Below are 15,871 nucleotides of genomic sequence, written 5' to 3'. Positions count from 1 at the left end.
GCATTCACACCAAGCACCAAAACAATAAACATACTCTCAGAATAATTACTTATAATAGGACACAACTTAGATTTAACATTGGCAAAATTTGTAAAACCGATTATAGATTCTCGCGTCAGTTCAACCCGAGAAAGCAAGTGCATATAAATCGACGTGTTAAATTGACGAATATATTAGTTGATATGATATTACGAGTTATTACGTTTGCGTAAAGATCGTATTCACATAATAAAGAATAATAAGAACAAATAATAAGAAATAAATATTAATAATTTGGGAGTGCGTATTTAATTCTCAGGTGATCGGGTTTACGAATTTTGCCAATTTTTTAAGTTTTTTTTTAAAATATAACCTATATGTTGAATTAAAGTATTTAAATACATATTTAAAAAACGAACAGCTTCTAAATATCCCCGCTGGCTAAAGTCTCATCTCGTTTTGAGGTCAAGTTTTGTAGTGTGTGTTTGCATTGGATTGGATAGCCCAACGATGAATGATATTCTGCCACACATGTGGCATCACAATATGAAACTTCTATTTCAGACTGAACATTACTTCTCAGAATTCGAAATGTATTGGCAAATTTATTAAATCAATTATACAGACATGAAAATCATTGCCAAGTAAATAGATCATTTGTTGCCATTCTTTAGCGTATTTATAAATGGACAAACAATTGGAAAATTCATACGTACATATATGTATGTACGTATATACATAGATACATTTGATTCATTATTTGATGTTTTTTGATTTCTTGATAAAAAAGCTTGGTGTATGCTTCTGAAAATTATATCATTATATAACTTAAAGTAAAAGTAAAGTAACAGCCTGTAAATTGTCCACTGCTGGGATAAGGCCTCCTCTTCCATTAAGAAGAGGGTTTGGAAAATATTCCACCATGCTGTTCCAATGCGGGTTGGTGGAATGCACATGTGTCAGAATTTCGATGAAATTGCAGCTTTCCTCGCGATATTTTCCTTCACCGCCGAGTACGAGATGAATTATAATCACAAGTAATCACATATGTATATAGTGGTGCTTACCTGGATTTGAACCCACATTCATTGGTTAAGATGCACGCGTTCTAACCAATGGCCATCACGGCTCTTATATATTTTATTACTTTATATAACTTATAGTCTAGAAAATACATTTGAATATGTTATTTATCTTAGCGCACGTCGAATCCGATAATAATAAACAAAAGACAAGCTTGTAGGCAACGTATTACGGGAATTAGCTATTATTCTTGTTTCATTGAAATTTGCGACACATTATATGAAAAATATAATATGTCGCAAATTTCTTGCTAACAATAATCACACATAGAGACAATATACCTTTATTATATACCTGTATCATAAATAATTTCCACGAAACATTTAGACAAAATAATTTTATGTAAATAATAGAATAATAACTACCTGCCAACGTGAAAACAAACAGAAATATAAACTTTAAAATTAATTTTATATAGGATACCGCGTATATTAACACCGAGGTTAATCAGCATGATTAGTAAGGCTGCGTTCACACACACGGTTGTAATATATTTTATTATGTCTGCAATTTGTTTTCGAAATCACTGTTTGTTTGATATGGAAACACAATTTATATTAATGTTAATTTGGTACTATTGTTTACGTTTTTTAGTTATGTTACAGTTGGCTATACTGTCCTTCTTCTCTCCAAAATAATAGTATACACAAAGACAGTTTTATTCATCAGTTTGCTACTTATAATTGTTTTTGTTACTTATAATTGTTTTTATATATTAGGCAATATCACATACATTACTCTGATCCCAATGTAAGTAGCTTAATGTTATGGAAAATCAGAAGTAACGAAGGTACCACAAACACTCAGACCCTAGACAACATAGAAAACTAATGAACTTTTGTACGTCGACTCAGCCAGGGAATGAAACCCATGAAAACCGGTATACACGCTACTCGACCATGGAGGTCGAAATCGAGGTAATTTGCTGTTAGACTTAAATTTATCATTAAAATTGATCTTTATTGAAATATTTTATTACATAAAGAAAACCAATAAATAAATATACCTCGTGAAACAAATAAAAACAAACAGTTCTGTTATTAAAATAACATTGTGTTTATTGCATGTACAGCAAAAGCACTCGGACACACGAGTGAAGAGCACCAACAGAAAGGGGCATAAGAGAGCCCAGAGATAGCCCCAAGGCCAACAGATGTTTCACATATAATACAACATAAACAGATATTAAATAAAGTTTGAAAAACATTCTTTGATGTATCTATTTTAATTTGTAAATATATTTATACATGTGACTCATTATACAAGATCCTCATTACATAGTATATAACAAAGTCGCTTACCGCTGTCTGTCCCTATTATATTTTTAAAATGACGCAACGAATTTTGATGCGGTTTTTTTAATAGGTAGAATGATTCTAGAGGAACGTTTTTGTATGTGGACAATATGGTAAAGAAACACTGATAATTTAGAAGTTCCTAATTTGATGTCGTAATTAAACAAATTGTGTTGTATATTTAGTACCAGCATTGCACTCGTAGCCGGGACGAGTCGCTTTTACAAAGTATGGTTAAATTTAAATCAAATGTATGTTAGTAGCGTATTTATTTGTAATGTATGCATACATTGAAGCATTATAACAAAAATAGGTGGGACTTTTGTACGGTTCGTTTCCATAGTACGAATACATCACGGTACGATCAGTATTCATTAGTTAATTTAAAAATATTAATAAAATCACTAGCCGTTGCGTTTTAGGACATGGCTATCATGTGTTAGACAAAAAAGTAGCCTATGTCCTTTTTACGAGTTCGAGTTTACTTCACACCAAATTTCATCAAATTCGGTGCATCGGTTTGGTCGTGAAAGATCAACAGACAGACAGAGTTATTTTCACATTTATAATATTATAGTTTAACTATACGACCAGTATGACCAAACCCTAAATAGCAATAGCTGATTCTCGTTAAGACGTTTTAGACACATTTCATTTCCATTGAAAAGTTGAATCACCAAACTACTGGACGCAACATAATTAAAGATATGCATCATATGCATCATAGTCGTATAAAGCTGAACAAACTATGTATTTGTTGAGACTATCATGTTGCCAAACTAATCCTTGAACACATACATACATACACTCGTGTTATAAAATGTTTTATAACATTGTTTTTGATGTCAATTATATTATATAAATTGATTAAGCTGTATTAAAAGTAAAAACGAATAAAGTTTGTTAAATTAATATATTTTTTAATCTTCACTAGTCTTTAAAGACTTACATAATAAGTTCACACAAGTTCAGAACAGGATACAGGGCATATTATTATGCAGTTCGTTTATATCCGTTTAAATGAAAGGTAACTTGTGTTTCTTAATATTGTACTTGTTTTTTTTTAAGTTACAAGCTGAGAAGCTATTTTTTTTAATATTAAAAATATTTTTCTATTTTATTTTTATATTTGAAAAACACAATTTCTTGATGAAACAAATAAAATTTTCTTAATTAATTACAGAAGCATTACACTTACTAATTTATTGTCAAGTTAAAAACCTCCATTGGTTCAAAAAAAAACGTTATGAACTGAGAAGACTCGGTAGAAGAATCCCAGCGGGTGTTTTTAATGTATTTGTTCACACAATATAAAATAAGGTCATTACGCATTTGTATGCGATAAACCCAAAATCTATATCTATCTATTATCTGCCATTTATTCTATAAAAAATCGTGTTTAATTGACTGAAATGTGATATAATAAATTATGCTCTTATTCTATCCGTGTAAAATTTTATAGGTCAAGTAAGGTCTTCTTAAATCAAATATTCAATATAACAAAGAAATATTCAAGATGCAATCGTTTCATATACAAACTTTTCGTTATTTATTTATTTTTAATTTGTGTTTACGTTATGTGAAACCGTATTAATTGCTTCTCAGAAGTATTACTGACTAGAGTCGAGCAACAGGATTAATTAGTTTGTTGTACTGTATATATATGATTGAATGAATTTATATCCAGAACCACTTGGAATTATATCGATACGTCAAAATCTTTTCAGGCATTAACAAGTTATGGTGGAATAAAAAACTATATATAAACCCCGAAATCATTACACTCCTTTTTTGGATAGTTGTGTAAAAGCGAGTGACCTCGGACGAATGGGCATCGCGATGCATATTTATAGCATTATTAATGATATCGCTTCGTATATTGCATTAATTTTTAACAGGTGCCTGAAACCGGGATTATTTCCTGATTTATTGAAATGAAATTAAGTTATAACACGTTTTTTTAATTGGAAATAAAATCGATCCTAGTATTGGGAGATAATACTTTTAAGCAAATTCCGGTGTTATATATAACACGGTTGTGTAATTGACTCCAATTAAAGGTCTTTCTAAGAAGCTCGACAGATGAACGATGATGAATGATGAAGAAAAACAATGAACCATTTCTGATTTGTTCACAAATCAGAAATGGTTCATTGTCGAACACGGCTCTATCTGTTCTATGAATTGTTTATTTGTTAATTACCCAGGTGAGCGTATTGTTGTAATTACAATACAGTAAAGTACAGTAACAGCCTGTAAATTTCCCACTGCTGAGCTAAGGCCTTCTATCCCATTAGGGAGAGGGTTTGGAACATATTCCACCACGCTGTTGCAATGCGGGTTGGTGGAATGCACATGTGGCAGAATTTTGATAAAATTAGCCATATGCAGGTTTCCTCAAGATGTTTTTCTTCACCGTTGAGCACGAGATGAATCATAAACACAAATTAAGCACATATATATAGTGGTGCTTGCCTGGAATTGAACCCGAAATCATCGGTTAAGATGCACGAGTCCTAAGCACTGGGCCATTAGCTTGTAATTTAACCTAATTCCTTTACATGGAATTCATTGTAATAAGTGTTTAGAAATATGAATATTAAGTAATCTTTGCTTTACTATTTATTATGCCTTCCTTTCTCTCACATATATCATGCTATTATCCATAATGAGCAATTATATTACGATTTTGCTATGTAAGTTAATTCTGGAAACATCGAATTCCTTGAATTTACTTTTCAATATAATTTTTTCATGATAGTACTTTATTGCCTGCCTTGGACTCGTGGCTAGGTATAACGACATGAATTCTGATGCACTAGTTGTGAACTCCAGGTCGGTCCTCCGATTGTCAAAAATTCTCAGAAACAGCCTGTAGTCGGAAATTTTTAACTAAATACCCGTTCGTCAGAAAAAGAGGCGGCTTTAGCTTTTGAGAGCAGGGCGGGCGGCGCCGGGCGTAAGAGAGCGCAAAGCGCCTAATAAGTCTCACGAATTAGAAAATAGAATTTTGTATTTCATAAGAAAACATTTAAGTAAAAAAAAATGACCATCATAAGATGTGTTAGGTTTTAGTTCTTTAGCATAATCAAAAATAGGTTCTTATGTTTATAACAATATATAATACAAGGAAGTAGAATACCGCTGTCAAGGCATTCTAGTCGAACGCCCCCTCAAGCCACACTGATAGATGTTTCGTAATGCGAATCCAAGCAATACTACATAATAAATAACTAAGTACTTCATTATATTATAATTTTATAATAAATAATGATTAATAATTGTTTAGTGAGTTAATATTATTAGTACTTTATATATCATTAGAACATTTCGGTGAAGAGATTTACTAAAAAAAAAAAATAACTTTACAAACTCAAATGAATAATTCATTCAAATAAAATTTGAAATTCATAAGCTGTCTCATATTCCGAGATACGGAGGGCGAGTATTTATTGAAATATCTCTGCGACTCTTTGAGGGACGAAGTAAATTTTTAGTCGCACTAAAATAAAATATAGTGTCGCTTTTCATCACTTACTTTAGAATGTTTTTGAGCATTTAATTCGGATGCAGTTGTAATTGAAATGCTTTCACAAATAAAAATTATACTTAAAAATAGAACAAAAAAAGGATATTCTTTCTCGCAAAAGATACTTTTTTAACGAGTGAGTGTAAACGCTGGTGATGAATAAATTAAATTAAAAAAAAATACAAACCAAAATTGATGATAAAAATTTTGTGCTTATGCCGTTGATTTTGAGGAGTTCCTTGGTCTGGAGCCAATTCTGATTGCAGAATGACGTCATGCTTACAATTCCAACAACAATATTGAGTCTTATTCAACTTAAGAGTTTATGTAATTAACAATGCCTTAATTTTTCCTCATTAACAAACAAAGCAACTGTACACCTCAAATTTATATTCTTCCAAGCTGTTACTAAGAATTTATAAATTGTTGCTTACCGGTACTTCTCGGCAAAATGTGCTTTCCGAACCGGTGGTATCTTCAAATAATATACCTAGTTGTTAAATGACTGATCAAAATTGCTTACTTGAATAAAGTATACTTAGATTTTAATCTATAGAAAAATTAAATAACGTTAATGGGCTAGAATTGTGCCTGAACTCAGAACCAGGAGATCCACGGTGTAATATTTAATCCGCTAAACCAATGAGGCTGTTGCAAAAAAATGCCATATAGTCCCAGTTGACCACTCTAGCCTTAAGGCTTGTGACAAAATTACAAATGACTAATTTACCCTAAATACCTAAACCCAACAATCCAAAACGTTCTTCCGTGTGAATATAATACATCATCCTCCTGCCCTTATCCCAATTTTATTTGGGATCGGCACAGCATGTCTTCTCCTTCCATACTTCTCTGTCAGACGTCATCTCACAAGTAACATTCTATCTAACCATATCATCTTTCACACAATCCATCCATCGTTTCTGGGGCGTCCTCTACCTCTATATCAACCCACATCCATGCTCAATGCTCCGTGAGAATATAATACCTAATTATTAATTTATATACGATCTGTTAGAAACATAAGATGCGATTAAGCTCTCAGATTAATTGATACCAAACCTGATTTCGATTTACTAATTTATTACATAAATTCCACTAATTAGAATTCAATCAACCCACTAGACTACATATTCATCAAATTGTATATAATGGAGTGGCTTGTCTTAGCGCGTTTTTAAAAAAAACATGGCGTCAGCATTGTTGACGTCACGAGCGTCAGGGTTTCGGTCTCCATCCTCGACGGTATGACATAAAACTCAGGAAATATTCTTCTCTGTTTTATTCTGAACTGAGGAGGTCCGATCGCTCCGACGGCTTGTACAAGCCTGTCGATGCCAGCGGCCGCTCAGCCTTTTATAACAAAATAGGGTGGGTAGACTGTTCACTCAACAAACTTTTCTTTTGTGTTTCAACATAACAACTTTTTAAGGACGCTAAGATATTTTAGATTAATTTAACATCTCAGAATTCACTAAAAATATTAATTTAATAAACAAACAGTCTGAAATTAAAACAAAAAAACTGGTCGGGTGTTTTTCTTAATTTCGTGGTTTCACGCAGACATATACATATATTAGTCAAAAAGAAATGTTTTCTTTTATCTCACTTAACTTCTACTAAATATATAATTATATTCGTACGTTTATGATTATAAAGTAATGATCAGTACTACTATAGAAATAGGACAAAATATACTGCTATGAAAGACATGTTTTTATGTGTGTGTATATGTGTTGGAGAGACCTTTACTTAGAAGGGGGGAGTGTACAGGCTATAACTTCTCTACATAAACACCAATTAAGCTAATATCAAGAATTCTCGAACAATATTACACGGAAAATTAAGTTCAATATGTTAGTACCTACTTCTTGAATCATATATTAAGAATACTTAACCCAGAAGCCAAGTTAGACAGAAACCTTGGCACTTATTGGCTAATTGCTCATTAGCATAAAGTATTATGTCAGGTAGACTACCTACTCTCTGTCGTATATTATATTGAGTTCAAAATACACATTAATTAGTATTCCATGTATAAGTTGTTTCTGATGAAATTGCTTTCTAAAGACAAATAATTCTACAAATTAATTAATATCAAATCTCTATTTGATAGTTTTCCAGTTATTTTGATACCTGTTTTAATATCGGCATAGATACAACAACAAAAACAGCCTGTAAACTTCCCACTGCTGGGCTAAGGCCTCTTCGATCTTTGAGGAGAAGGTTCGGAACTTATTACACCACGCTGTTCCAATGCGAATTAAAAAAAATATGGGCCAGGCTTGAGCTTGAACTCAGGACCTGGAGATTATACTAGAGGCATGCATTATAGTATTATCTAGGTGTACAATACTAAAATTTATTTAGCCTCTAGCATTCACACCAAGCACCAAAACAATAAACATACTCTCAGAATAATTACTTATAATAGGACACAACTTAGATTTGACATTGGCAAAATTTGTAAAACCGATTATAGATTCTCGCGTCAGTTCAACCCGAGAAAGCAAGTGCATATAAATCGACGTGTTAAATTGACGAATATATTAGTTGATATGATATTACGAGTTATTACGTTTGCGTAAAGATCGTATTCACATAATAAAGAATAATAAGAACAAATAATAAGAAATAAATATTAATAATTTGGGAGTGCGTATTTAATTCTCATGTAATCGGGTTTACGAATTTTGCCAATTTTTTAAGTTTTTTTTTAAGATAGGTTATATGTTGAATTAAAGTATTTAAATACATATTTAAAAAACGAACAGCTTCTAAATATCCCCGCTGGCTAAAGTCTCATCTCGTTTTGAGGTCAAGTTTTGTAGTGTGTGTTTGCATTGGATTGGATAGCCCAACGATGAATGATATTCTGCCACACATGTGGCATCACAATATGAAACTTCTATTTCAGACTGAACATTACTTCTCAGAATTCGAAATGTATTGGCAAATTTATTAAATCAATTATACAGACATGAAAATCATTGCCAAGTAAATAGTTCATTTGTTGCCATTCTTTACATATATGTATGTACGTATATACATAGATACATTTGATTCATTATTTGATGTTTTTTGATTTCTTGATAAAAAAGCTTGGTGTATGCTTCTGAAAATTATATCATTATATAACTTAAAGTAAAATAAAGTAACAGCCTGTAAATTGTCCACTGCTGGGATAAGGCCTCCTCTTCCATTAAGGAGAGGGTTTGGAAAATATTCCACCATGCTGTTCCAATGCGGGTTGGTGGAATGCACATGTGTCAGAATTTCGATGAAATTGCAGCTTTCCTCGCGATATTTTCCTTCACCGCCGAGTACGAGATCACACACAAGTAATCACATATGTATATAGTGGTGCTTACCTGGATTTGAACCTGCATTCATTGGTTAAGATGCACGCGTTCTAACCAATGGCCATCTCGGCTCTTATATATTTTATTACTTTATATAACTCATAGTCTAGAAAATACATTTGAATATGTTATTTATCTTAGCGCACATCGAATCCGATAATAATAAACAAAAGACAAGCTTGTAGGCAACGTATTACGGGAATTAGCTATTATTCTTGTTTCATTGAAATTTGCGACACATGATATGAAAAATATAATATATCGCAAATTTCTTGCTAACAATAATCACACATAGAGACAATATACCTTTATTATATACCTGTATCATAAATAATTTCCACGAAACATTTAGACAAAATAATTTTATGTAAATAATAGAATAATAACTTCCTGCCAACGTGAAAACAAACAGAAATATAAACTTTAAAATTAATTTTATATAGGATACCGCGTATATTAACACCGAGGTTAATCAGCATGATTAGTAAGGCTGCGTTCACACACACGGTTTTAATATATTTTATTATGTCTGCAATTTGTTTTCGAAATCACTGTTTGTTTGATATTGAAACACAATTTATATTAATGTTAAGTTGGTACTATTGTTTACGTTTTTTTGTTATGTTACAGTTGGCTATACTGTCCTTCTTCTCTCCAAAATAATAGTATACACAAAGACAGTTTTATTCATCAGTTTGCTATGTTGTTAGGGTATCTTTTGTTACTTATAATTGTTTTTATATATTGGTCAATATCACATACATTACTCTGATCCCAATGTAAATAGCTTAATGTTATGGAAAATCAGAAGTAACGAAGATACCACAAACACTCAGACCCTAGACAACATAGAAAACTAATGAACTTTTGTACGTCGACTCAGCCAGGGAATGAAACCCATGAAAACCGGTATACACGCTACTCGACCATGGAGGTCGAAATCGAGGTAATTTGCTGTTAGACTTAAATTTATCATTAAAATTGATCTTTATTGAAATATTTTATTACATAAAGAAAACCAATAAATAAATACCACGTGAAACAAATAAAAACAAACAGTTCTGTTATTAAAATAACATTGTGTTTATTGCATGTACAGCAAAAGCACTCGGACACACGAGTGAAGAGCACCAACAGAAAGGGGCATAAGAGAGCCCAGAGATAGCCCCAAGGCCAACAGATGTTTCACATATAATACAACATAAACAGATATTAAATAAAGTTTGAAAAACATTCTTTGATGTATCTATTTTAATTTGTAAATATATTTATACATGTGACTCATTATACAAGATCCTCATGACATAATATCAAAACTTCGAGATCGAGATGACGAATATTAAATGAAATATTTTTTAAGTATTTGATTAGATCTCGCATGTTTCTTGATTTGTTTCTTTATTATTTGTACATTGTTTATCATCAGTAATTACTTGCAACATGAAAAATTAAAAATTTATTTTCTGCGACTAATGCCCAGTGAAGCGGGCGGGTATAGCTAGTAGTATATAACAAAGTCGCTTACCGTTGTCTGTCCCTATTATATTTTTAAAATGACGCAACGAATTTTGATGCGGTTTTTTTAATAGGTAGAGTGATTCTAGAGGAACGTTTTTGTATGTGGACAATATGGTAAAGAAACACTGATAATTTAGAAGTTCCTAATTTGATGTCGTAAATAAACAAATTGTGTTGTATATTTAGTACCAGCATTGCACTCGTAGCCGGGACGAGTCGCTTTTACAAAGTATGGTTAAATTTAAATCAAATGTATGTTAGTAGCGTATTTATTTGTAATGTATGCATACATTGAAGCATTATAACAAAAATAGGTGGGACTTATTGTACGTTTCGTTTCCATAGTACGAATACATCACGGTACGATCAGTATTCATTAGTTAATTTAAAAATATTAATAAAATCACTAGCCGTTGCGTTTTAGGACATGGCTATCATGTGTTAGACAAAAAAGTAGCCTATGTCCTTTTTACGAGTTCGAGTTTACTTCACACCAAATTTCATCAAATTCGGTGCATCGGTTTGGTCGTGAAAGATCAACAGACAGACAGAGTTATTTTCACATTTATAATATTATAGTTTAACTATACGACCAGTATGACCAAACCCTAAATAGCAATAGCTGATTCTCGTTAAGACGTTTCAGACACATTTCATTTCCATTGAAAAGTTTAATCACCAAACTACTGGACGCAACATAATTAAAGATATGCATCATATGCATCATAGTCGTATAAAGCTGAACAAACTATGTATTTGTTGAGACTATCATGTTGCCAAACTAATCCTTGAACACATACATACATACACTCATGTTATAAAATGTTTTATAACATTGTTTTTGATGTCAATGATATTATATAAATTGATTAAGCTGTATTAAAAGTAAAAACGAATAAAGTTTGTTAAATTAATATATTTTTTAATCTTCACTAGTCTTTAAAGACTTACATAATAAGTTCACAAGAACAGGATACAGGGCATATTATTATGCAGTTCGTTTATATCAGTTTAAATGAAAGGTAACTTGTGTTTCTTAATATTGTACTTGTTTTTTTTTTTTAAGTTACAAGCTGAGAAGCTATTTTTTTTAATATTAAAAATATTTTTCTATTTTATTTTTATATTTGAAAAACACAATTTCTTGATGAAACAAATAAAATTTTCTTAATTAATTATAGAAGCATTACACTTACTAATTTATTGTCAAGTTAAAAACCTCCATTGGTTCAAAAAAAAAACGTTATGAACTGAGAAGACTCGGTAGAAGAATCCCAGCGGGTGTTTTTAATGTATTTGTTCACACAATATAAAATAAGGTCATTACGCATTTGTATGCGATAAACCCAAAATCTATATCTATCTATTATCTGCCATTTATTCTATAAAAAATCGTGTTTAATTGACTGAAATGTGATATAATAAATTATGCTCTTATTCTATCCGTGTAAAATTTTATAGGTCAAGTAAGGTCTTGTTAAATCAAATATTCAATATAACAAAGAAATATTCAGGATGCAATCGTTTCATATACAAACTTTATTTATTTATTTTTAATTTGTGTTTACGTTATGTGAAACCGTATTAATTGCTTCTCAGAAGTATTACTGACTATACAGTCGAGCAACAGGATTAATTAGTTTGTTGTACTGTATATATATGATTTAATGAATTTATATCCAGAAACACTTGGAATTATATCGATACGTCAAAATCTTTTCAGGCATTAACAAGTTATGGTGGAATAAAAAACTATATATAAACCCCGAAATCATTACACTCCTTTTTTGGATAGTTGTGTAAAAGCGAGTGACCTCGGACGAATGTGCATCGCGATGCATATTTATAGCATTATTAATGATATCGCTTCGTATATTGCATTAATTTTTAACAGGTGCCTGAAACCGGGATTATTTTCTGATTTATTGAAATGAAATTAAGTTATAACACGTTTTTTTAATTGGAAATAAAATCGATCCTAGTATTGGGAGATAATACTTTTAAGCAAATTCCGGTCTTATATATAACACGGTTGTGTAATTGACTCCAATTAAAGGTCTTTCTAAGAAGCTCGACAGATCTGAACAAATCAGAAATGGTTCATTGTCGAACACGGCTCTATCTGTTCTATGAATTGTTTATTTGTTAATTACCCAGGTGAGCGTATTGTTGTAATTACAATACAGTAAAGTACAGTAACAGCCTGTAAATTTCCCACTGCTGAGCTAAGGCTGTTGCAATGCGGGTTGGTGGAATGCACATGTGGCAGAATTTCGATGCAATTAGCCACATGCAGGTTTCGTCAAGATATTTTTCTTCACCGCTGAGCACGAGATGAATCATAAACACAAATTAAGCACATATATATAGTGGTGCTTGCCTAGAATTGAACCCGAAATCATCGGTTAAGATGCACGAGTCCTAAGCACTGGGCCATTAGCTTGTTGTTGTAATTATTTTGTAATAATGTAATTTAACCTAATTCCTTTACATGGAATTCATTGTAATAAGTGTTTAAAAATATGAATATTAAGTAATCTTTGTTTTACTATCTATTATGCCTTCTTTTCTCTCACATATATCATGCTATTATCCATAATGAGCAATTATATTACGATTTTGCTATGTAAGTTAATTCTGGAAACATCGAATTCCTTGAATTTACTTTTCAATATAATCTGCATACTGAGCAGGGCATACATCTGCACTAATATTATAAACTCTATGTCTACTGCTTCTACGCAGTCAAACCTCTCAATCTAATTTGCGTTAATTTCGTGTAAAGCAAGCGTAAACTCTAACTAATCAAATATATGTAGGTTATAGGTTATTTCTTATGCCTAACCCGTACCAACATTAACAGCCTGTAAAATTCCCACTCCTGTACTAAGGTCTCCTCTTTCTTTGAGGAGAAAGCTCGGAGCATGTTGGGTTGGTGGTCACATGTGTGGCTGAATTTTAGTAATCTGCCATTTTTATAGCTTATAATTATAAATAGAATATAGTATATTAAAATTAGACATGATACGCAGGTTTCCTCAAGATATTTACCTGCACGAGATGAATTTTAAACACAAATTAAGAACGTGAAATTCAGTGGTAGATACTACTTCTCTGAGTTCGAACCCGTAATCATCTGTTAAGATGCACGCGTCCTAACCACTGGACCGTCTCGTCTCAACAATCACAATCGCATCATTTTAAAACACTAACATTGACCTGTAAGATTCACGCTTATTATATTTACTGCACCATCTCGTCTCAACAGTTACAATCGTACCATTTTAAAACACTAACATTGACCTAAAAATGCGACTCAGTAAATTGTCTTAGAAATAGAACGTGTTCATCTTAAACATTTCGTATTATATTTGAGCATGCCTAAAATAAACTAGGTAAAGGAAATTCTGACAAGGCAGGCAACATCTCAGCAGTAATCACGTCTAGTGTGGAGCAATTAACATAAAACGCAAGCCAACTCGGCGCGTGCTTGTTCTGTAAACTACGCAACATCGTCGTCTCTCATTATGTGAATAGTCCGTGTATTTTCAGTTCCTGTATAAATTATGTGTATATAAGTTACAGTTTAATTATTATTATTATTTACATTTACGCTTATATGTATGTCGTTGTTAATGTTCATTTCAGAATGAAAGAGCTATAAGATCTATTTATAGTCGTGAAGCTCGAGACTCCATTTGGAATGTTTAATAAAGTAATTATATTCTACTGCATCTTAATTTATCAAAATAATTATGTTTAAAACTTGGTACAGATCCCGAGATCCTAGGTTATTCTTAGTTAAAGGATAAATAAATAAATAAATAAATAAATATGAGACAACATCACATACATTACTCTGATCCCAATGTAAGTAGCTGAAGCACTTGTGTTATGGAAATCAGAAGTAACGACGGTACCACAAACACCCAGACCCAAGACAACATAGAAAACTAATGGTAATCTACATCGACTCGGCCAGGAATCGAACCCGGGACCTCAGAGTGGCGTACTCATGAAAACCGGTGTACATACCACTCGACCATGGAGGTCGTCGATCGATCCTTAGTATAAATTATTATTGGGTTTTATCATTTTTAAAAGAGTATTAAGTTATGTAAGTTTCTTGCTTCGCTTCGCTTCCCCTCTAGAGTCCACTTTTCGCACCAGTTGCATCTGTAAATTTAATTCAATAATGTATGAAAATTCTAAAGCTTTTAAGTAATCTTGCATTTTTGTGGTGGAAACTGTCTGCAATGTGTGCTGATGCAAACAAATTTTTCGTTCTTCTTTCTTTACTGGACATAGATTTATCATGAGACAAAAATGCACAGGAAACATGCGTGTGGCATAATTTATTCGAATCGTCAAGCAGATTTCCTATTGATATTTTTTTAGCGAATTGACCAAAATTATATACACTCAAGCACAGAATGCTTGATATCGACTTGCAGTTGTTCCATTTGGTTGATATTCACGTCCTGTTTTAACAACTGGTTTATCAGTGCTCTTTTTTACAGATACGATTTATTTATTCCTAAACACGTTGCAGGTTATTGACAGTTAGCAAACACGTGTAACGCTTCTACAGTGAATAAAGACTTAGACAACATCTGTAGTTATACAAGCTTATTAAGCTTTCAGAAGCAAACACAAAAAATATCTAAAATAATCTATAATGATGAGTGAGTGGTACTCACACACTTGTGCAAATCCTGTGCCTAACATTTAATAACGTATCAATATGTTATTGTTTAATAGTTTCACTTACCCTGTAACAAAAGCCTGCTACTTAAATAAAAATAATATAAATACTTGAGGGTATGTCTGATAAGTAGATGGTAACTATACCGGTTTGCACAAAGCCGTACCACCAAGTGGTATGTCATTTACATCACAGTGATAATATATGTCTTTAGTAAATTTAATTAGATTATATAATATTTATCTCATAATTTAAAATAAAAGAATTACCTTACATTTTCCAAGAATTTCTGAAACATATGCCAACCAACATAGGAGCACTGTGGTGGATTACACTTCAAACCGCTTCTTGTGGAGGAGACGCCTTTGTCAAGGAGTGTTTAGAGTTGGTTACTCAACTT

This window comes from Vanessa cardui, chromosome 9, assembly GCF_905220365.1.
Source record: "Vanessa cardui chromosome 9, ilVanCard2.1, whole genome shotgun sequence".
Taxonomy (NCBI): Eukaryota; Metazoa; Arthropoda; class Insecta; order Lepidoptera; family Nymphalidae; genus Vanessa; species Vanessa cardui.
This window is presented reverse-complemented; position numbering follows the sequence as displayed.